This window comes from Pipistrellus kuhlii, unplaced genomic scaffold (genome assembly GCF_014108245.1).
Source record: "Pipistrellus kuhlii isolate mPipKuh1 unplaced genomic scaffold, mPipKuh1.p scaffold_m20_p_3, whole genome shotgun sequence".
Classification (NCBI taxonomy): domain Eukaryota; kingdom Metazoa; phylum Chordata; class Mammalia; order Chiroptera; family Vespertilionidae; genus Pipistrellus; species Pipistrellus kuhlii.
This window is the reverse complement of record NW_023425529.1, coordinates 155,767,075-155,788,415: the sequence shown is the minus strand read 5'-3', so window position 1 is coordinate 155,788,415 and position 21,341 is coordinate 155,767,075.

The window sequence follows — 21,341 nt, the reverse complement described above, 5'->3', positions numbered from 1 at the left end:
TATCATTGCTCTGAGGAGGGTTTTAAGTTATGAGCCTCTTGGAAAGCCTTTTTGGAATCCCCCAGGGGTCCCAAACTACACTTGGAGAATCACAGCTGTAAAGCAATAAGAAACTGTACATACAATAGAAAATCTATGTATAGTATTTTAAAATTCCTTTTATTTTCTATTTCTGTTCTTTAACCATCTCTGTAGGATGGTGAGTGGGAGGATGGGAAATAATCATAACTTTTAGCCTTTAAGTGCTCATGGTGGGCAGAGAAGAACAACCATATTTCCATCCTGGAACTAATCCATTCAGTCAAGTTCATGAACTGGCAACTTTTGTAAAATTACAAACTGTCATCCTAATATTACAGTCTTCTTAGATTCTCTAAAAAACAAAATTCACTTACAGTATATGTCTCTGGGATTGCTATACTACCTATGTTGAGGAGCCCAGACAATGTAATAAAGAAATACATGAAAAGCTTTTTCACAATTACTGGAACACATCCAGCTGGTTCTCCTCCTCTTCCTTCTTCCCCTCCTCTTCCTCCTCCTCTTCTTCCTACTTCTTTCCCCATAGCTCCTCTCACTCCCCCCCCCCCCCTTTGCTTTCTTTAGCTTCCTTAGAGTTTAACAGCGTGGCTGGTAAGTGGTGAAAAATAGGGGTGTGATCACTGTCCAGTAGGTGACTTCTGAGTGAAGTTGGGTCCCCTCTTTTCTGTATCTTGTTCCCATGACTTCTTTGTTATAGAAAGGTGGGGTCTTCTTGGATTTTGGCAGTGTGTCCCCCACCCTCCCACCTTATTTTTGCTATGGAAATAATGACCCATTATATTCTAAAGTTCATGACCTGAAGTTTATTTTTGGTGCCAACTATACTTAGGCATCATTAGACACAAATGGAACAAAGGATCATAAATATATTTACAGAGAGTAAGCTGAAAAACGGAATAATTTCCATACAGGATGTCACAAGTTTGAGACCTTTTGCCAAACATTTTAGTTACCTTAAGCTCACATATTTTATATGTGCTTTTTATTACCTTATCTTTCAAAGGTTTTATATGAAAGCTATTCTGGCATTTTTCAATACTTCAAAAGCCAAAAAGAATTGTGTGTGCTTTTTACTTGAGTGGTGAGGGAATTTAAATGGATGCTATGCCTGTGAATATATGCATTTTTATAATGCATGTACATGAGGGATGCTGCTGGAAAACAAAATTAGTTCATTGACATATTATTAATTCCGGAACTAACTTATTCTTTTCAGGCTTTCTCATAAATACAGTTAACAATGCCTCATGTTGCAAAGAAAGAAAGCGGGTTTGAGAATGAACAGTATACCTCAAAGATTTTTTTGGTCAACTGCTTTTGGAATAGTGAAGAAACTCAACCTAAAGTATTCAATAAGAGGTATTTTAAAAGAATGTTAAGTGTCTATTTTCAGGAAAGGAGGGATTTATATAAAAAATAGTAAATTATTTGAATAGTATGATATAGGTATATATAATTTCTGACAGCAGAGGTTTGAATTTATAGCTCATGGTATATGTTGTGTGCTTTCTTATAATAAAATTCTGATTCATTTTTTTAGTTACATTTTATTTATTTATTTATTTTTAATTGTTTGATGGTAAGAATAAAACATTTAATATAGATTCTAAACTCTGACTATTAAAATGACAATTGGGAAGAAAGAAGAAATTTTAGTTGAAGGAAATGGTGTGAAAGACTGAGAAAAAGGAATATAATAGATATGTTCTTAAAAACAAAACATAAATTGAAATCTACACTCAGAGAAATTAAAGGCAGAAAAGACTTAAAAGAAAGTGTGGGCAGAGCCTTGAAGACTTTATTAGGAGTGCCGGATTTATTTCAAGTTTAATTAACTAGTCTATGGGACATTTTAAAAATATTTGACAAGAATTTTGATGCCATCAGACTAACAATAAAAACCAGTGTTAATTATGTAGCAAATTGCAAGGCCTGCATAGACTCCTAGCAAACAAATTATAAAGAGGCATAAATCCTTGACATAGGACATTTTGAATGCCTTGGTGACATATATCATCCTTTTCTTTGTAAACAAAAGTATAGCTGATTTTAAGTCATACAAATGTGAAGAAAACTCAGCAAGAAATGTTTAAAAAGATAATTTGTCAGTATCTCTTAAATTATGTACATAAATTGCCCTTCAGTGAATCATATATATGTGGAATCAATATTGGAGTAAATAATTAAAAGATAATGAAATAAAGCATATGAGGTACATTTTTAGTTAAACATAATATAGGTGTCAAATCAATGTGAAAGATATTACTTGTAAAGAACATCTTTATCAGTAGTGTCAATCAATTGGCTAAATCATAAATCAAATTGATATTTATAACAAGACAAAGAAAATATTTTATGTAATGAAATGTCAATGCAACATTGTTTAGCACTTCCTTCTTAAAATGTTTTACACATATCAGAACTTGATTAACATTTTAAAATATATTTAACTTTAAAATATATGGAAACATACCAGAGCATAGTAGTTTATTTTTCACCTTGTATGTAATTAAGTTTATGTGCAAGAGTATAATTTGATTAGGAATTTTGTTATTTTTTTATGATTCCAAATGGAGTATATTTGTTATTAACTACTCAGAAATGTTGTAACTTGTGCCTGTTTAAACTATTAGGAGTATGACAGTCAGTTATGCATTGCTAGCTTTGTTATCTTCACCTTAAATTATAAAATGTATTTTATATAAAAAACATAATTTTAACTTATTTGAAAATTTTAATTTAATTGTCCATTTTTATGAAAATGAATTCTTTAATAAATTCTTGTTTTTATTTTTATGGAGTTTTGTACAGGACATTTTACTGGGGATTACTGAGCCAATATCCCATTTCATGTATGGTTCATTTCTCTTTTTATCATTCTTTAATTTTCCAGATGTTTGCATAAAACCATCATGGTCAACTTATCCCACTGTGTTCATATTCACATTTCACATTTGCACTGGAGTTAGTCTATGACTTACATTTTTTACTGTAGAATGAAAACTATTTTTAAATTATTATTTTAATAAGTATTTTATGTTTTAATTAAGCATGTTTTTAAGATATAATCATTTTAGTAGACATAAACAATAGCAAGAAAAATGCACATTTAAGTAAACTAAACAATAACATTCAAATTACATTAAAAATATTTACCAACACAAACCATATTCAAATTTGAGTATTAGTCAAGATAAACTGACCAATGTGACTTTTGTAGCTTATAAATAACCTTACAGAGCATGACAATTATAAAAATGTAATTAGTCTGTGAAAAGCAAAATTAAACTTTAATTCTACAATGCAAAATGAACATGAAAACATTGCTTTATCTAGCTTTTTTCTTAAGAAACCAACAGGTTTTTTTCAGAGTATAATTTGAGAAATAGCACTAAACACTTATTCTTTCTTAAATTTTTTTATCTACCTGCCACTGCTTTCATCCTATCAAATGTGGCAACCAGTCCACTCTTTCTATTGTATGCAGTAGATGCATTTATGCATTTGCATCATTCCCTTGGAATGACTGATTCATGGGTGGCTGGATGTCTTCAAGGAGTACAGGAACTTTATTCTTAAATAAAAATATGTTGGAAGGGCTAAGGCAGTAATTATAGATCTATATTCCACAAGCCTCCTAACAAAGCAAAAATATTAGCCTCTAGTTTTCCTTTGTTGATTGGATATGTAACGGATTATAGATTACAATGAGAGATGGGAAGGAAATCCAAGCATAGAATGAGATACAGATATCCTGTTGTATCCACTAGAAATTGAAATTTGTCCTTTGCTGATAATAACTGTATAACTATTTCCATTTAAGTTACATTAGTACATTTCCTTTATTTATGACATCTGGGTTTAACATAAACTATATATTTATTATTTTATTTTTATTTTAGACAACTCAGGGTTAGAAAATAAAGCCAATAGTTGAAGAAATATATCAGTCATTAAAATCAAGATTTTATCTTTTAGCTTGTAGGTCACAACTGAATATAACTTCTCCAATGCCATAATTCAAGGTGCAATCAGAATTGAGTCATCAGAATAAATATTCTGCCCTTTCTGGGATTCTCTCAGGCGTCCTCAAACTTTTTAAAGTGGGGGCCAGCTCACGGTCCCTCAGAGAGCTGGAGGGCCGGACTATATGAACTACTAATTCCTACTGTAACACCTCAGCTGCGCTCACTGCCCAAAAAACCTGGCGGGCCGGATCAGACTCCTCTGCGGGCTGCATGTGGCCCGCCGGCCGTAGTTTGAAGACCCCTTGTGTTTTTTGTGGTTTTTTTTTTCCTCCCAGCCTTACAAAGGTTCAGCATTCTGGAGAAAGAGCTGTGTGTAGATGATTAAGAAGGAGTCCATGGACGAAAGATATTTTTGAGAAGCATTGGGGGTCAGAGGAGCTTCCAGTGGAAAGAGCTATAATACTCTACTCCTTGACCAAGGATTCCTGCTTTCATAGAACACAATTTGTCCCAAGGCAAGGTAGAAATATACACTTCAAAGAGTATGGTATCAAAGGGTTTACAGATATTGTCAGTTTCAGGAATAGCCTACAGCTGTTCAGGTGTTTGGCCAACAAGAGGCAATAAAATGCCCTGAGCTGTCTGGCAGTTAACAATCTATTCAGCTGAAACTAGTTTGGTTCAATGGATAGAGCTTAGGCCTGTGGACTGAAAGGTTTAATTCCCGTCCAGGGCATATACCTTGGTTGTAGGCACATCCCAGTAGAGGGTGTGCAGGAGGCAGCTGGTCCATGTTTCTCTCTCATCGATGTTTCTAGCTCTCTATCCTTCTCCCTTCCTCTCTGTAAAAAATCAATAAAATATATGTTTTAAAAAAAAATCCTATTCAGGTTTGGGGAAAATGCCTTTTAGCCGTTTCCAACAGGTAGACTACATGTGACTCAACCCTGTTGAGCTCTCCAAGCTTCACCAACCTTTTGGTAAAACTCTTGTAATTATTACATGCTGGAATTGGTTCTCGGCACTCATAATTCATATAGTGTGCTGTACTAATGCAGATGTTAATAATGGGAGATACTAAGTCTGAGGTATATGGGAACAAACGTTACTATCTTAAAACTTTTCTCTAAAACTAAAACTATCCGAAAATATATATATTTTTTAAATATATTTTATTGATTTTTACAGAGAGGAAAGGAGAGAGACAGAGAGCTAGAAACATCGATGAGAGAGAAACATCGACCAGCTGCCTCTTGCACACCCCCTACTGGGGATGTGCCCACAACCAACATACATGCCCCTGACCGGAATCGAACCCGGGACCTTTCAGTCCGCAGACCGACGCTCTACCACTGAGCCAAACCGGCTTCGGCCTGAAAATATTTTTTAAGTGTATAAAAAACAATTGAGTCTTTACTTAATCAAGACATATTTCTGCCTTAAGTTGAAAGAGCCACAACAGACAGGAATGAGAAATCCCTGGAAGCAAATGTAGCTATACCAAATGAAAGCTCAAAGCTAACATGGATAATGAGAAATTCATCTCAAAATGTGGAGGCACTGCAGAGACAGGAGGAGAACTCAAAGAGCAGTGGTAAGCAGTGTTGAGCATCGCATGTGGGTGCCAAGTCTAAGTGCGAGTTTCCGAGGTGAAAATGTGTAGAACAGATTAGACAAGGAAGAACCAGAGAGATATAAAAATGGGAATATGGAAAGAAACTTTTCCCCAGAGCCAGATGGATGAGTGTTTTCAGATGGTGTTGAGCTGGACTTAGTCAGTTACGTTTGTTCTTTGTCCAGTTCCAAAGGGCGTCTGCCTTGCTCTCTAAGGGGTTGTTGATTCAACTTGTAACAGTTGAACTTATATGCTGAATGAAGCATACATACGTCAAGGAAGAAGAGATTGTAGGAAAGCTGTTCAGAGATAAGATGATGACTTGAAAATGTCTGAGCCTGAGAAATCAACAATGGGAATAACAAAGAAGAAACAGACACAAAAACATTTATAAGGTAGAGTTATGAGAACTTGAAAATTGACTGCAGATAGGTGGTAAGAAAAAGAATAAATAACACCACATGATTCTCAGCTTGAATGATGGGGACTAAATGGTAAGAGGGGAAAATAATGCATTTATATTCACATATGCTTCACTTAAAGTTGCCAGGAGCTACCCAAGTAGGGACTTCTCAAGGCATTTGAATATATGGGTTGAAAAACGTGGAAAGGATCAGGGTTGAAGATGCAATAATGTATAGAGAAGTAAATACTGACAATTAGGAGTGGATTTGATTACTAAAGCTGAGTTTTCATTGTGCGGGAAAATTACCCAGAGCAGAATTTGGAAGAAAAGAAAAGAACACTTAGGGACCAGTCATATGAAGAGAAGCTTGTTAATGAAAGAGAAGACATGGTGGTCAAGAAAATAGGAGACTCCAAAGTATACAATAGCATATGAGGCTAAGGGTATGTATGTCTCCACAACAATCCTTTCTCAAGGGCTGGAATAAATTCATGAACAAATTTGCAGGTGATGTGCTTGTGGTTTTGTGTGGAGAATCCTTTCACTGTGTATGTTAGTATTAAAGACAGGGAGCTGCACATAATCAATGTATCTTATATCATCACCCTCATCATTCAAGGGATAAGACATTTAAGCACAAACATTAAACACTGCTTTCTGAAACATGATCATTTCATATAGTTTGCAAACACTTGGTTAATTCCTAATTAGCCCACCAATGTAGCAAATTTTTAACTTATCCAATGTCAAACGGTAATAAACATGTTGCTTCTCTCTTCCTCTCAGGCAAAGATAGATTCATGCCATCTCATTAATTTACACCTAAACTACAGTCTCCTGTGTTTGATCTGGAAATAAATGGCATATCTAATTCCTCATATTATGAATTGTAAATTCTAAAACTTAAATGTTTATTCAGGGAAAGGTAAGGGTGCCCCTGAAGTTTCACTAGTCCCTGAGTAAGATTTTTGCTAGATGAAGAGGTATAAGAAATAATCAGAACAGGTAAGTGGTGTCACACTTGGTCTTAAAAAGAGGAAAGAAGAGGTTGAGAAGAGGTTTGAGGAGGCATTGAGGAAAAGCCTAGATTGGAGCTTAGACACTGAGGACTACGAACAGAGCCCTAAGGAAAAGTTCTGCTTACAATATAAACTGTCTTAGAATTCTTCATTTTGAAGACTTAGGTGGTAAAGTGCAAATAAAAATATATGAAGACCCTCTTTTAATAGGCTCTACATCAATTCATAGTCCAATAAAAACAACTTATATGCAAAACATGCTTTGTTTTCTCATTTATTTAATGCTAGTAAAGTTTTGGAATCAAGTAGGCCATGTCCAAAAACAAGAAAACACTTGTTCATATTGCTTTATGCCAATTAACCAGGCAGTTGACAACATGAAAGTTTAAAATTCAGAAAATAAATTATTTCTGGAGAAATGAGTAAACAAAATATTCTAAATTTTTGTCTCGTTTTGCCTTATCATAATTTCTATCACAAGACAGACATTTCCAATAGTTTTGGTTCACATATACCAATTCTACTTAATTTATAGGTTCCCAATACAGACTTTAGAAACGTTTGTAAAATTATTCACATTATGTTTATGAGACACTAAATGCATATCATCAGTTGAATATAAAGGCCCATATATATTTGAAGATGATAATATTAATCCTAATCTATGGTTCTTTACTCTGAATTTTTCTCTAACAATATTAATTTCTCTGCATAGACACATCCTGTCTCTCATAGAAAGTGGCTCTATTTTTTTTTTTTTGTGCTCCCACTTAACAGCAGTCATTAATTTACTGATACCCCTGTCTATCAGGCCTACATCAACTTGATTAGGGCTGTTATCCTAATCAAAAGACTGATAATTAAGACTATCCATCTGTAGAGTTATAAGTGCTAAGATGAGATGAAGATCCTAATTAAGATTATTTAGGTGTTACTTAAATGCCATCATTTGATTCAGCTAATCATACCAGCAGGTACATTAGATTTGCATTAATGTTCTGCTGAACCCAGCAGCTATTTAGGCAGATCAAAAATGTAGATTGCAGACACTATTTCAAACATCGTTATTTGAAAGTGATATTGAGACAATACATTAAGATAAGCAAGATGTTGGAAAAGGTAGGTGATTTCAGTGTTTCTTAATTTACTTTATGTTAATAAGTGGAGTATTTAAAATAAACAGTCTATTTATTGAATTTGCTGAGTATCTTTCATCTTCTTCCTCCCTCCCTCTGATATATGCAGGCACAGGCCAACAGTGAGACATTTTTACCAGCATTCCTCATTTGTCACATATTCTTACTGTAATAGCATAAATGTCTCTGCAAACTAAGTTTCCTAAATAGAAATGCTTAGGTACAGTAAAGGATTTTTGTTCCAATAAATATGTGATGCTACATGGAGAATAAGAGAAAGAATACTCATTTTGTTTTATTAAGAATCACATCAATATAAGATGGAAATAAGAAAACCTATTTTTTTAAACAAGAGTTCTATCTACTAAAACATTTTTTAAAATATATTTTTATTATTTTCAGAGAGATGGGAGAGGGAGAGAGAAATAGAAATATCAATGATGAGAAAGAATCATCAATTGGTCGTCTCTGCATGCCCTTCTTTGGGGATTTAGTCCACAACCCAGGCATGTGACCTGACTGGGAATTGAACCATGACCTCATGGTTCACAGGTCAATGCTCAACCACTGAGAAATATCATCCAGGCTATCCTGTAATCTTCTTGCTAGATGCCAATTTTGAACATTTTGTTGAATGATATTTTGAGACACTTGTTGAGTATTAAATATTATGAATAAGTTGAATCTAAGTCCTAACTATAGATTTCAGTATAACATATTGAAAAACTATAAAAGCAAATGTATCATTATGTATTTGGCACCTACAGAATAGCAGGCACTTACGTATTATTTCTTTTACTCTTTACCATCCTAAAAATAAACATGATTGTCCTTGCTCGGGAGCATTAACATGTTGAAGGTCTCCCAGCTAAATCTGTTTTTCTGAGCACATCGTTTTCATCTACAAAGTGGGGATAATAATATCTACCTTTTAGATATATTTTAAGGCTTTAGAGTCTTGTTTTCACACTTTTTTCCCCTAAAAAAAAACTCACCCTGCATTCTTCCCCCTCTCTGTAGATGACATTTCTATTCTTCCTTTTCCTTGATTAAAACCTTTGGAGACATCTTTAAAGACTCTCCTTTTATCCCCTCCATTCCATACTTAATTCATCAAAAATTCCTGCTGGATCTCGTTTCACAGCACATCCATAACTTCTCACTTTTTACCATCATTACTGCATTCATTCAACCTTATGCTTTGCTGGCTGGGATGATTCCTCACTTGCACCTTATTTCTGTCTTGCCACCACATGCAGCTCACTCACACTTTTCAAACCAGCCACTTGCTGTTGTTTGAATGTTTATTCCCCCAACCAAATTCCTGCCTTGAAATCCTAAAGCCCAGTGTGATTGTAGTAGGAGGTAGACTATTGGGAAGTCTTTACATCACCAGGATAGGGACTTTATAATAAAATGGGATTCGTGCTAACAGAAACAAGAGTCTAGAGAATGCCCTACCCACTGTCACCATGTGAGGCTACAGGGACAAGTCTGTGAGCCAGAACAGGGCTCTCACCAGACCATACTGACTAACTGATCTTCAACTTCTAGACTCTAGAACTGTGAGAGATACATTTACAAGCCACCCAGTTTGTGGTACTTTGTTATAGCGACCTGAGTGGATTGAGACATCACTCCTGGTCCTAGCTGGTTTGACCCAGTGGATAGAGTATCACCCTGTGGACCAAAGGATTCCAGGTTCAATTCCGGTCAAGGGCAACTACTTTGGTTGCGAGCTCCTCCTGGGCCCAGGCCCTGGTTGGGGTGTGTGCAAGAGGCAATTGACTCATGTGTTTCTATCACATGGATGTTTCTCTCTGTCTTTCCCTCTCTCTTCCACTCTCCCTAAAAATTAATCTAAAAATATCTTCCATGAGGATTACCAATAACAACAAAACCTCACTACTGTGCTTAGAATCCCCAACAGTGAAATCAGGATTTTATCACTGTCTTCTTTCCTATTTACTCTTCCTCCCTGCCCAGCCACCCCACTCTCCACCCCTACCCTCTGCCCAGCTCGTGAAGACCACTTCTTACTGGATACACTTGTGGCTCTTTCCCTTGGGGGATCATTCTGATGTGCAATTAATGATGCAGTATGAGAGAGAGCAGCTTGGAAGTGCAGGAAAGTCAATGCCATTGGTAGCAGCTCTCAACCAATGACAGAAGAAATGTTGGATAAATATTCCAGCATGCTGAGGCTGCAGATGAGACCAGTCTGAGGTGTGTGACTTGCCACCTCCCTAAAGTTCCAACAGAATGGAATCGCAGTTTACTATACAGTAATCAACTTGTGAATGATCTCTAAAGGTGCTCCCTTTCCAACTCCACTACTAATTTTTTCTAGAATATTTTCCCAATAATCTAAACACCGTACCCTCAGCTCCTTGTCTCAGGAATTGCATCTGAGTGAGAGTGGGTTCCCCATTTTGCCCAAAGACAATGTTCTACAAACTCTCACCTGCGAGCCCTTCCCCACACTGACCTCACCTCCCTGGTATATTCCATGCTTGTTCTGCTGTAACACTTCTTTCTTCTTGTCTTCTTAGTGAGTCCTCCCTGTCCCCACTCCTGCCTCCCCCACACTCACAAACGCTATCTCCATAACCTGTTATATTTCCCTTCATAGCCCTTAAAACCATTTGGCATTGCCATAATTTATTTACTTATTTATTAAAAATATATTTCTCTCCACTAAACAACCATCTCAAAATGGAAATAATATAGTTTGTTACATTCACTATTGGATCATCAGTGACAAGAATGATGACTAGACTATACATAGTATCGATAGTTACCCAACTAATTCTCATGAATAGATTGTTATCATTTATTTGGTTATTGTTTATTTGGGCAAACTATTAAACATTTTTGAGACATTTTCCTTATTTAAAAAATGAAGATAAAAGTCCTTAGTATGGCTGAAACCGGTTTGGCTCAGTGGGTAGAGCGTCAGCCTGCGGACTGAAAGGTCCCAGGTTTGATTCCAGTCAAGGGCATGTGCCTTGGTTGCGAGAACAACTCCAGTAGGGAGTGTGCAGGAGACAGCTGGTCGATGTTTCTCTCTCATCGATGTCTTTATCCCTTTCCCTCTCTGTAAAAAAATCAATAATATATATATTTTTTAAAGGTCCTTAGTGTGTTTTAGATGTCCAGTAGATGATGTTAATTCTTTTTAAAAAATATTTTATTGATTTTTTTACAGAGAGGAAGAGGGAGGGATAGAGTTAGAAACATCGATGAGAGAGAAACATCAATCAGCTGCCTTCTGCACACCCCCTCCTGGGAATGTGCCCGTAACCAAGGTACATGCTCTTGACCAGAATCGGAATCGAGCCTGGGACCTTTCAGTTCACAGGCCGACATCCTATCCTGAGCCAAACTGGTTTTGGCGATGTTAATTCTTATAATTAATATTTTACTTTATTTTAACACTGTCAGATATATTATAAATTGTAGAAACTGCAAAAGTAGTATAAATGCTTCAACTGTAAGGATTTTAAGCTCCACTAAAACAATGCATAGAAACAAAACATTTCTAAGCACACATTTATCATATCCTAGCCATAATATTGAAAAATCTTTCCAAATGATGATACTACTTTGATTACAATGTTGGAGTGTTCAGTACTAGAGATGGTAAAAGTGACAGTGTATAGATGGGAAGAATTAATTCAGAAGGAAACTTCTGAAAATTTAACTTGGGCTGTTGTATTTCTTAGGAGGAGGTCAGATGCTTTAGAAGACTAGAAGAATTTATCAAAAGGGTGACGGGCAAGAATAAACCTTACTACTATTTTTGTCTTACTTGTGTCTTGTAACACAGAACAAAGCAGTAAAATAGCAAGAGAGTTAATAAAACAACTTGAAATGAAATGATAATAGTAAAGGTCAGTTTTAAAGTGACACGTGAAGGAACACTACAGAGAAGGAGTGACAAGGTCACAGCCTCATGGGACAATGCAATTCCTCTAAGCATTGACTAGATTAATTTGGAAGGGATGGTTCTTTACAAGGGATGTTCAATGTAATAACCATTGTAAAAGGGACTGAGCTGATATATACCTACTGAAATCATTTTATATTTTGTTTTCTGTAACCATTGAATATCAAAGTCCACAAAGCTATGGACTAAAAAAATAGTAGTGGAAATATTTTGTGAGATAAATTTATAATCATAATTGTGAGGCTAATATGAGAAATGTGTGGTTGGGCATATCCTCATTTATAGTTGTCCTGAAACTTTTGACATTGGTTTTACTATAATGAGTGTGTGCATACACACACACACACACACACACACACACACACACATTCAAGTAAACAGTTGGATGAATTTAATGAACTGAACACAGCTTCTAGATCCACAAAAAAAGGTCAGGAGTATTCCAGTATTCTCCCCTCAGACATATCCACAAGAAATGGATTTGAAGTAGCAATTTAGAGAAATAGAGTTGTGGGTTAGCCATTTTTATTTTATTTTTTGATAGGTGGCAGCAGATTCAAGCACTCCGAGAATCAGTAGCCACACAGTTCTCTCCTCACTTCAGAGAGCTAATGAAGGCCAAAAGCAATTTTTCAAGTTATACTTCAGCCAGTGTCTATATTCCTTCTAAAGATTCTCTGAGCTTTCTAATATCTCTTAATCAATCCCCTTCTGCTTAAATGAGCTCCCATGGATTCTCTTTCCTTCGGCCAAGGACTCAGAATGAAACAAAGATTAATCCTCTCGATGGTAGTGAAAAGTCAAATTTTATTGAATGAGATTCCCAAAGGAATGTAAGTCAAAAAAAGAGCAGTCAAGAATAATTTCACAGAAAAAAAAAATGATGGTTGTCAAAGATATTTTCAAAAGACATAGGGAACTATGATAGGCATCTAAATAAGGTTAACTTTGAAGTTGATCCTTTAAAAATGTTATAAGCTAAACTGTCCCCTAAATTTGTAGGTCGAAGTCTTAATCCCCATACCTTAGTATGTGACTGTATTTGGAAATAGCATATTTAAAGAGGTAATGAAGGTTATACAAAGTAATGAGGGTGGGACTTAATACAACAGGGCCTGTGTCCTGATTAGATGGGATTAGGACACCAATATGCACAAAAGACTATGTGAAGAAACAGAAAACAAACTCTACAAGCCAAGGAGAGAAGCATCAAAAGAAACAACTTGGCAAACACATTAATCACAAACTTCCAGACTCCAGAAGAGTGAGGAAATAAATTCCTGACATTCAAGTCCTCACCCTGTGGCAATTGGTTACAACAGCCCTGGCAAACTAAGGTAGGAAGAATGTTTTTAGATGTTCAAATGAGCCCACTGGTTCTGTTAAAGGAAAATAAAAAATTATTAAGAAGCCACATTTGTTAGTTAAAATTCAGTGGCAATAAAAACAGAAATTAAATTTCACCTGATCAAGAAGATTTACTTAATAATGAAATAAAGTGTCCCCCAGCTCCAAAAATTGAGGTCATAATGAAGAATACTAAGGAAAAACTTTAAAACAAAATCTGATGCTTTAGGAATAGGTATTCAGTATGGCATAGATAGAAGTACAAAACCAAGATCTTAGAACATATTACTTTTGCCATTTTATCAGCCCCTTTGGTTAAGTAGAATAAGACAAAATATTGCATATTCTCACAAATTATCAAAGCAATATTTTGTTGACTTATTTTAAAAATATAGAAGTAAAAATAAATAAGTAAAAATATCCCAGAAAGCATGCAGCCTTTACTTTTAGGGGCATGGTTTAAAAAATGTAGATTTATAAGTAGTTCTAAGAGTCATGGTATATGATCCAGAGTATAGGCCATTTACATCGTTTAAATATGTTGATAGAATGCAATTGTACAAAACAGATATGAAGTTCATTCTAAACTAATATACAGTAATTAAATGTTTAAAAAGATATGCACATAAAGAAATTACAAAAACATGTTATTAGTTTGACATGAAATTAATTGGGAAAATTAAATAATGATGAGAATTGTCTGTGTCTGTTTTTTTATATACACCCAATGCTAATCAAATTAATTTACATATGTAAATGTAGATGATTTCGAATAAAATTATTATTTGCAAAGGTTTTATAGATAATTCAGGATATTTGCTTGTCATAGGAATATTTACTTTAGAAAGTACATTTTTACATTTTACTCTCATTGGCTAAAATATACAAACCAACTTTTCCTGCACTTGACCGAAAAAGGTCATCTTTCTGGGATATTTCTTTTTACTTTGCCAAAGTGTTTACCTTCCTAATTACCTCCTGTTACATTAGTTAAGTTATCTCATGCTGGCCTAGAGAGTTCTTCTAGTCCACTGATATTTGCACATGGAATTTAAATATTTGCAAGAGTACTTGCCCTGTTCTTTACTCATCAGTTAGCAAAGTCAAACATCATTTAGTCTCTTGGGAAGCAGCAAGGATGGAATGACGGTCCATCTTTCCTTTTTTGTTTATCTCTTCTCTAGACAACAACCGGTTTCAATGCCAGGTTGATTATTCATTCACTCACCACCCATTGAACATTTATATGACAGGCACAAAATTTGGTCTGTGAATTTAAGGAGTTTTACCCTAATTAGCAGAGACAGATGTGAGCAAATAATTACAAGGTGATTCGACATGTTCTGGTGCACGCAACATGCAATGTGCATGCGGAGGGTGACAACTCAGGCTCTGACTGGGACAAGTGGGGATGTTATAGTAGAAGTAAGAAAAAAGTCACTTTGTCTCTTATAGAAAGAAGTAGGACACTGAGTTTTACCCTTTGTTTAACAGATTGAGGTAGAATTGGCATATAATAAACTGAATGTCTAAAATGTGTAATTTGTATATGCAAATGTATATGTGTATGAGTGTATGTGTCAATTCATAAAACCCCACCATAAGGTAATACACATATGTATCACAACCAAAAGTTTCTTCATGTTTGTTTTGTAATTCTTCCCTACCACCATCTCTCTTGATCCTCCCTCCTCCATTTATTTTTTTTTATTATTAAGTCATATTCCACAAAAGTCCAAATTCTTTACCTGAAAATCAGTTAAAATACGGGTTTTAAATCTGTTATATTAGCCTAATTGTATGTCTGAATTTTGTGTTATGTGAAAGTCTCAGTTCTACCAGCAGACTAAATAACATGAAGCTAAAGATTCCCCTTTTTTAATAGGGAGTTACTCATGAAACAAAGTGTGTTGTTCACTCATGCTTTCTTCTAATATAATTAGATGGGTGTTCCATTAAGCTAGTGCTGTGGTTGGCAAACTCATTAGACAACAGAGCCAAATATCAATAGTACAATGATTGAAATTTCTTTTGAGAGCCAAAATTTTAAACTTAAACTTCTTCTAGCACCAGTTCTTTAAAATAGACTCGCCCAGCTGTGGTATTTTGTGGAAAGAACCACACTCAAGGGGCCAAAGAGCCGCATGTGGCTCCTGAACCACAGTTTGCAGGCCACTGAACTAGTATGTTGAAAAAGAGTAGAGAACATGTACCCATATCTCTTGGTAGTGATTAATTAAATATATATTTAACTTCAAAGTTCTTATTTCAGCTGATGTATTCCAAGAAAAGTCAGTCAATGGAATATTCTAAAATATAAGGAAAACATTCTAAACCTTTTAGGAAAATTGAATACTTGCTGCCATTTTTTTCCTCATGGCAATGTTTCCATCTTATACAATCATTGATCTGTTTTGAAGTATGCTTTTAATGTACTGGGATTTTCATCACTTATTACATAAAATTTTAGGTTATATTAAAGGATAAAAAACTACTTTAAATTAAATAAGAATATTTATACCAAATAAAGGATTAACACATAAATTATATAAGGAACTCACACAACTTAATAGCAAAGAAAACTCAAATAACTTAAATTAAAACATGAGCAAAAACTCTGAATACACATTTTACAAAGAAGACATACAAATGTCCAACAAGTTCTTGCAAAAGTGTTCAACATGCCCTGGCCAGTTTTTCACAGTGGACAGAGTATCAGCCCATCTACTAAAGGGTCATGGGTTTGATCACAGGTCAAGGACATGTATCTTGGTTGCAGGCTCGATCCCTTGGCCCTTTTAGGGAGCAAGTGGGAGGCAAACAATCAACGTATCTCTCTCACACCAAAGTGTCTCTCTCTGTGTCTCTCCTTCCCTTCCCTCCCTTCCACTCTTGCTAAAAATCAACAGAAAAATATTCCCATGTGAAGATTAACAACAAAAAAGAGGGTGAGGAAGGCTCAACATGACTAATCACCAGGAAATTGCAAATTAAGATAACAATGAGATTCCACTTCACACAGATTAGGATGGCTATGCTCAAAAGACAAGACATAACAAATGTAAAGAAAAAGGAGTAACACAGCTGGTTAGGATGTAAAGAAAAAGGAGTCCTTGTGCATTGGTGGTGGAACTGTAAGCTGGTACAGCTACTATGGAAAACTACATGATAAAGTTCCTCAAGAAATTAAAAATAGAACTACCATATGATCCAGCAATTCCACTCCTGAGTATTATCCAAAGAAAATATAACTTATCCTTGGAACAGATATCTGTAATCTATGGTTCATAGCAACATTATTTATAAGAACCAACATTAGGAAACAACCTGTGTCTGTTGATGAATGAATGAATAAAGAAAATATCATACACACACATATACGTGCATACACTCACACACACACACACACACACAAATATTATTCAGCCTTTAAAAATAAGGAAATTCAGTCATTCTTTTTTTTTTTTTTTTTTTTTAATATGGAGGAACCTGGAGGGAATTGTGCAAAATGAAATATGACACAGAGAGAAAGATAAATACTGTTTGGTATGATTTATATATAAAATCTTTAAAAAAACCAAAGAAAAATTAACTCATAAGAATAAAAAGTAAACAAGTGGTTGAGGAACTGGGGGCAGGGGTAACTAAGAAAAGGCTGGTAAAAGAGTCCAAATTTTCAGCTATAGGATGAATAAGGTCTGAGGATCTAATATATAAATAGTGACTATATTTGATAATACTATAATTGTATAACCTAAGTTTGCTACATGTTCTCACTAAAATAAAAGAAAGATAAATTGATGGATTTATTGTTAATAAATTCAATGGGGAAATTTTCACAAGTAAAAATGTATCAAAATCATCGTGCTCCACACTTCGTCAACTAGAGGCCCGATCCATGAAATTCATGCAAGGGGTTCGGCCCTTACAGCAATGGCAGCTTTGTCCAGAAGGTTCTCTGGAAGGATGTCCAGAAGGTCATTAGTCTGTCTGGGCTAATTAACATATTACACTTTTATTATTATAGCTACCTCAATAAAATTTTTAAAAGATAAGAAAAATCAAAGCTACTTTTTTTTACTACAGGAAAAATGTTTCAAAAGAAGCAAGCAGTTCTATTTAACTAATTAAAAACATAAAAAATATGGTTTGTGATTAAGTGAAAAAATTGAAAAGCATTCTTAAAGGCATGTGGCTAACAGCACTAACATAGCAATGAGCCTGTGAAGCCTTGGAGAGGAGAGGTAATTTACTCCACGGAAATGAGCTCATCCTCAAACTATGCTTTGCAAGGAGCTCTAACACCAGCCCTGCCCCTCTTCCTGCATAAACCTGGTGTGAGGCACCCTGAAGATGGCCACCTGCTTCCTGTGGCCCAGCTTCTTCCCTCTTCTTCTCTGGGCAACCGAAGCGACTTTGGCATCAAGCCACGCATTTTGCATCCCAGGTGAAAACCACACATTAAAAAACACCCTCTGCTTGTGAAGATGGGTTGTGAACTTGGGTGAGGCCTCAAACACATTTGTATGAGTTCTCTATGGATTCAAATTTGCTTCTTGCTGAGAAGTGTACATTGACATGGCCCTTCTCATATTAAACTATTTATTGCACAGAAATAAAGTAATTTTCTTCTACTTCTACAACTCTCTAACTTTCATATATAATCAAACATTTTTGGCAAAACATTATTTTAGATTTAGTATTAATGATAGATAAATAGATGATTGATAGATCGATGATAGATTGATATGACATGATATGATATGATATGACTGACATGGTATCGATATGTTCATGCAAAAATACTGCCACAGTTTCAGTGGCTGTATCAGAGTATTAGGAAAGTATTTCCCCAGGCCACCAGGATGACTGGAGAGATGAAGGGCTTTCCTATTTACTTCAACCTGCTCCTGACTTTCGAGAATACTCTGCTGCAAATCTGGGAAGCAGTTTTGAATGCTATCCCTCTGCCTCTTTAGACAGCCTGGCAGTCTCTTAGCTGTGTCTCACTTCATTCACTTACTCTGAAGCTCAAAAGGACACTGCATATGTTCCTCACTTGAAGAATGTGAGAAGGGAAAAGCGAGCAAAACATAAAAACCTGCTTTTTCATTCTTGTGGTCACTTGTTTTCTCTTCTCACTGTGTCTTTTCTCCTGTGTATTTTTTTTTTCTGTTGCAGTTACATAAAAGGACAGGAGAGCTTTTGGTCTTGTTGGAAATTTTCACTTCTTGTCACTCCTCACATTATTCCCGCTGTGGTACTTCCTGTCAACAATTTTCAGTCCCCCGTACTCTGCTCACACCCTCACTCTTAGGAAATGTTATGTCTTCTACCTGTCCTGGGGTTAAAATGTCAGGCTTGTTTTCAAGAAGACACAGGTAGACAAATGGATGGAAAAGAAGCCCAAGAGCAGGCAAAATATATGTTACATGTGTAGTTTTAGGTAGAATGATGAACATGACATCTTACATGAGTAGAGGGGAAAAAAAGGTAAATAAGTTAACATATGGTATTGGGCCATTTGGCTAACCATGTGGAAAAGGGAAATAAAGTTAAACCCTACCTGACAACGTGCACCCTAATAAAATTCAAATGAATTAAACATTTAAATGTAGAAAATTAAACCGTAGATCTCTTGAAATCTCCAATATCACAGATACTCAAAATATCTTCTAAAACACAGGAGTAATGTCATAGAAATGACAGTTTGATAAAGCCTCTGGTCTCTCTCCTTAAGTTTCAACAATTTGAACAACTATAACTCAAAAAAGGATTCCCTGCTCAATGCACAAACCATACCTCAGAGAGTGACACATTGAAAAATCTAAAGATGGGCAAATGAGAATGAACTGGGAAGGTGAGAAGGGAGATATGTTGAGTTGGGCATAGACACAGCCCTGTAGGTGGGAGCTCGTGGTGAAGCTCAGGTCAGAAAGGACAGGCTGTGGCTGGCACTCCCTTCAGCGAGGAGGAACAAAGAGATTTGGTGGGCATTTCTCCAGGTTGTGGGTGGCATGAACTGCACCTCAGCCCAGAGAGCTGGGCAAGGACACACATAGACTTGTGGCCACAATGTGGTCATCACTCCAGACAGAGTGACTGAACCACAATGCCAGAGCCTGCCTCCCTTCACCTGTGATGTCAGGTTGCAGAGCACATTATCTGCAAACCTGAGAACTGAAACTATAGAATCACATGTGGGGTTTTTTGTGTGTGTGTGTTTTTTTAAGAAAAGAGTACACTCTGTGACTGGTTCTGGTGTCAAAGTGCAAAGTGGGACCCATAGAGATCCAAGGTCACTATTACTGAGAGGCCAGAACAGTACAGAAGGGTACTGTTTTCCCCCAGCCCACCCAAACCCATGCATCCTGGCTCCATTGATGGCAGAATCTAGCTGCAGGGGACATCAGTAACTAGCTTCAGGGGACATCAGTGGGATTTGGAATCCTGTTTCCCACTGAATTTTCCTGCAAGGTTGGCCCCCTGGGACCAGGATAACTGGATCATAAGGAAAGAACCAAACTGCCATGGAAACATGATTCATCAACAACTACTGGAAAATAAGATAAAAAGCCTGTTTGTATTAAGCTGCTAGATAAATACTACGCATACATACATACCTAAGCAGAGAAGGAATCAATCAAATACCATGAATAAGCAAAGTACCGAGGCATATCAGAAAGAAACTGAAAAATCTCCAAAAAAAAACACCAAACTTAAATACATTAAAATACCCTATCTAATAAAGAGGGAATATGGCTAATTGACCATCACACTCTCACAAAAATGTGGTGCCCATAGCCAATAAGGAGGGAATGTGCTAATTTACTTCCACACCCTCAAAGATGGTAGCACCCACTGCCACAAGATGATGGTGCCCAGTCCCCTCAGCCCCACCAGGGCAGCAGGTATGTGGCACAGCTGGGCCCACCCCCAGGCAGATTCAGCTGCTTTGCACACCTGCATCTGGAGTCCCCCAGTTGTCTCAGCCCCCCTGCTGCCCAAGGCCAGCCAAGGCTCAGGTAATCAGGGCTGACCTAGGCTTGCGCTGCCGGCAGTGGCAACAGCTGAGGTGTGATAGGGGCATTGCCTTCCCTTGATCGCCAGATTGCCTCCCACCTCTGAGGTCTCTCGGTCTGTGAGAGGGGGCAGGCCAGGATGAGGGACTCCCCTCCAGCGCATGGATTTTTATGCAGTGGGCCTCTAGTGTACTATACATGACAGGGAATTCAAGGTTGCATTTCTAAAAAAACCTCAGTGAGATGCGACAAAAAATAGTCAAGGAGTTTATTCCTCACTATTTTATTTTTTATTTTTGTTGTAAATGCTAAAGGATTTTTTTTTCATTTTTTTCTGGTTTTATTATTTTGTATACAGGAAAGCATTGAAGTTTTGTACATTTATTTTGAACCTTTCAGCATTTCTGTATTCGTTTATTGTTTCTAATAGTTTTCATTGTATGGAGTCTTTAGGGAATTCTACACACTGAATCATGTCATTTTAAAAAAAATGACACTCTTACTTCTTCCTTCCCAATTTGGATGCTTTTTATTCTCTCTCTTGTCTAATGGCTCTGGCTAGGCATTCCAGAACTATGCTGAATAAGAGCAGTTTTAGTGGACATCCTTGTTTTGTTTTTTATTTTAGAAGAAAAACTTTCAGTTTTACACCATTAAGATATTGGCTGTAATATATCGCTCTTACTATGTTGATGTACTTTCCTTCTATATTCATTTTATTGAGTTTTTTTAATCATAAATGAATGATTTTACTTTGAGGTGGTGGGCACACAATGTATCATAGAACTGTACATAGTGTAATATTGAAACCTATCTTATTAACCAATGTCACCCTGA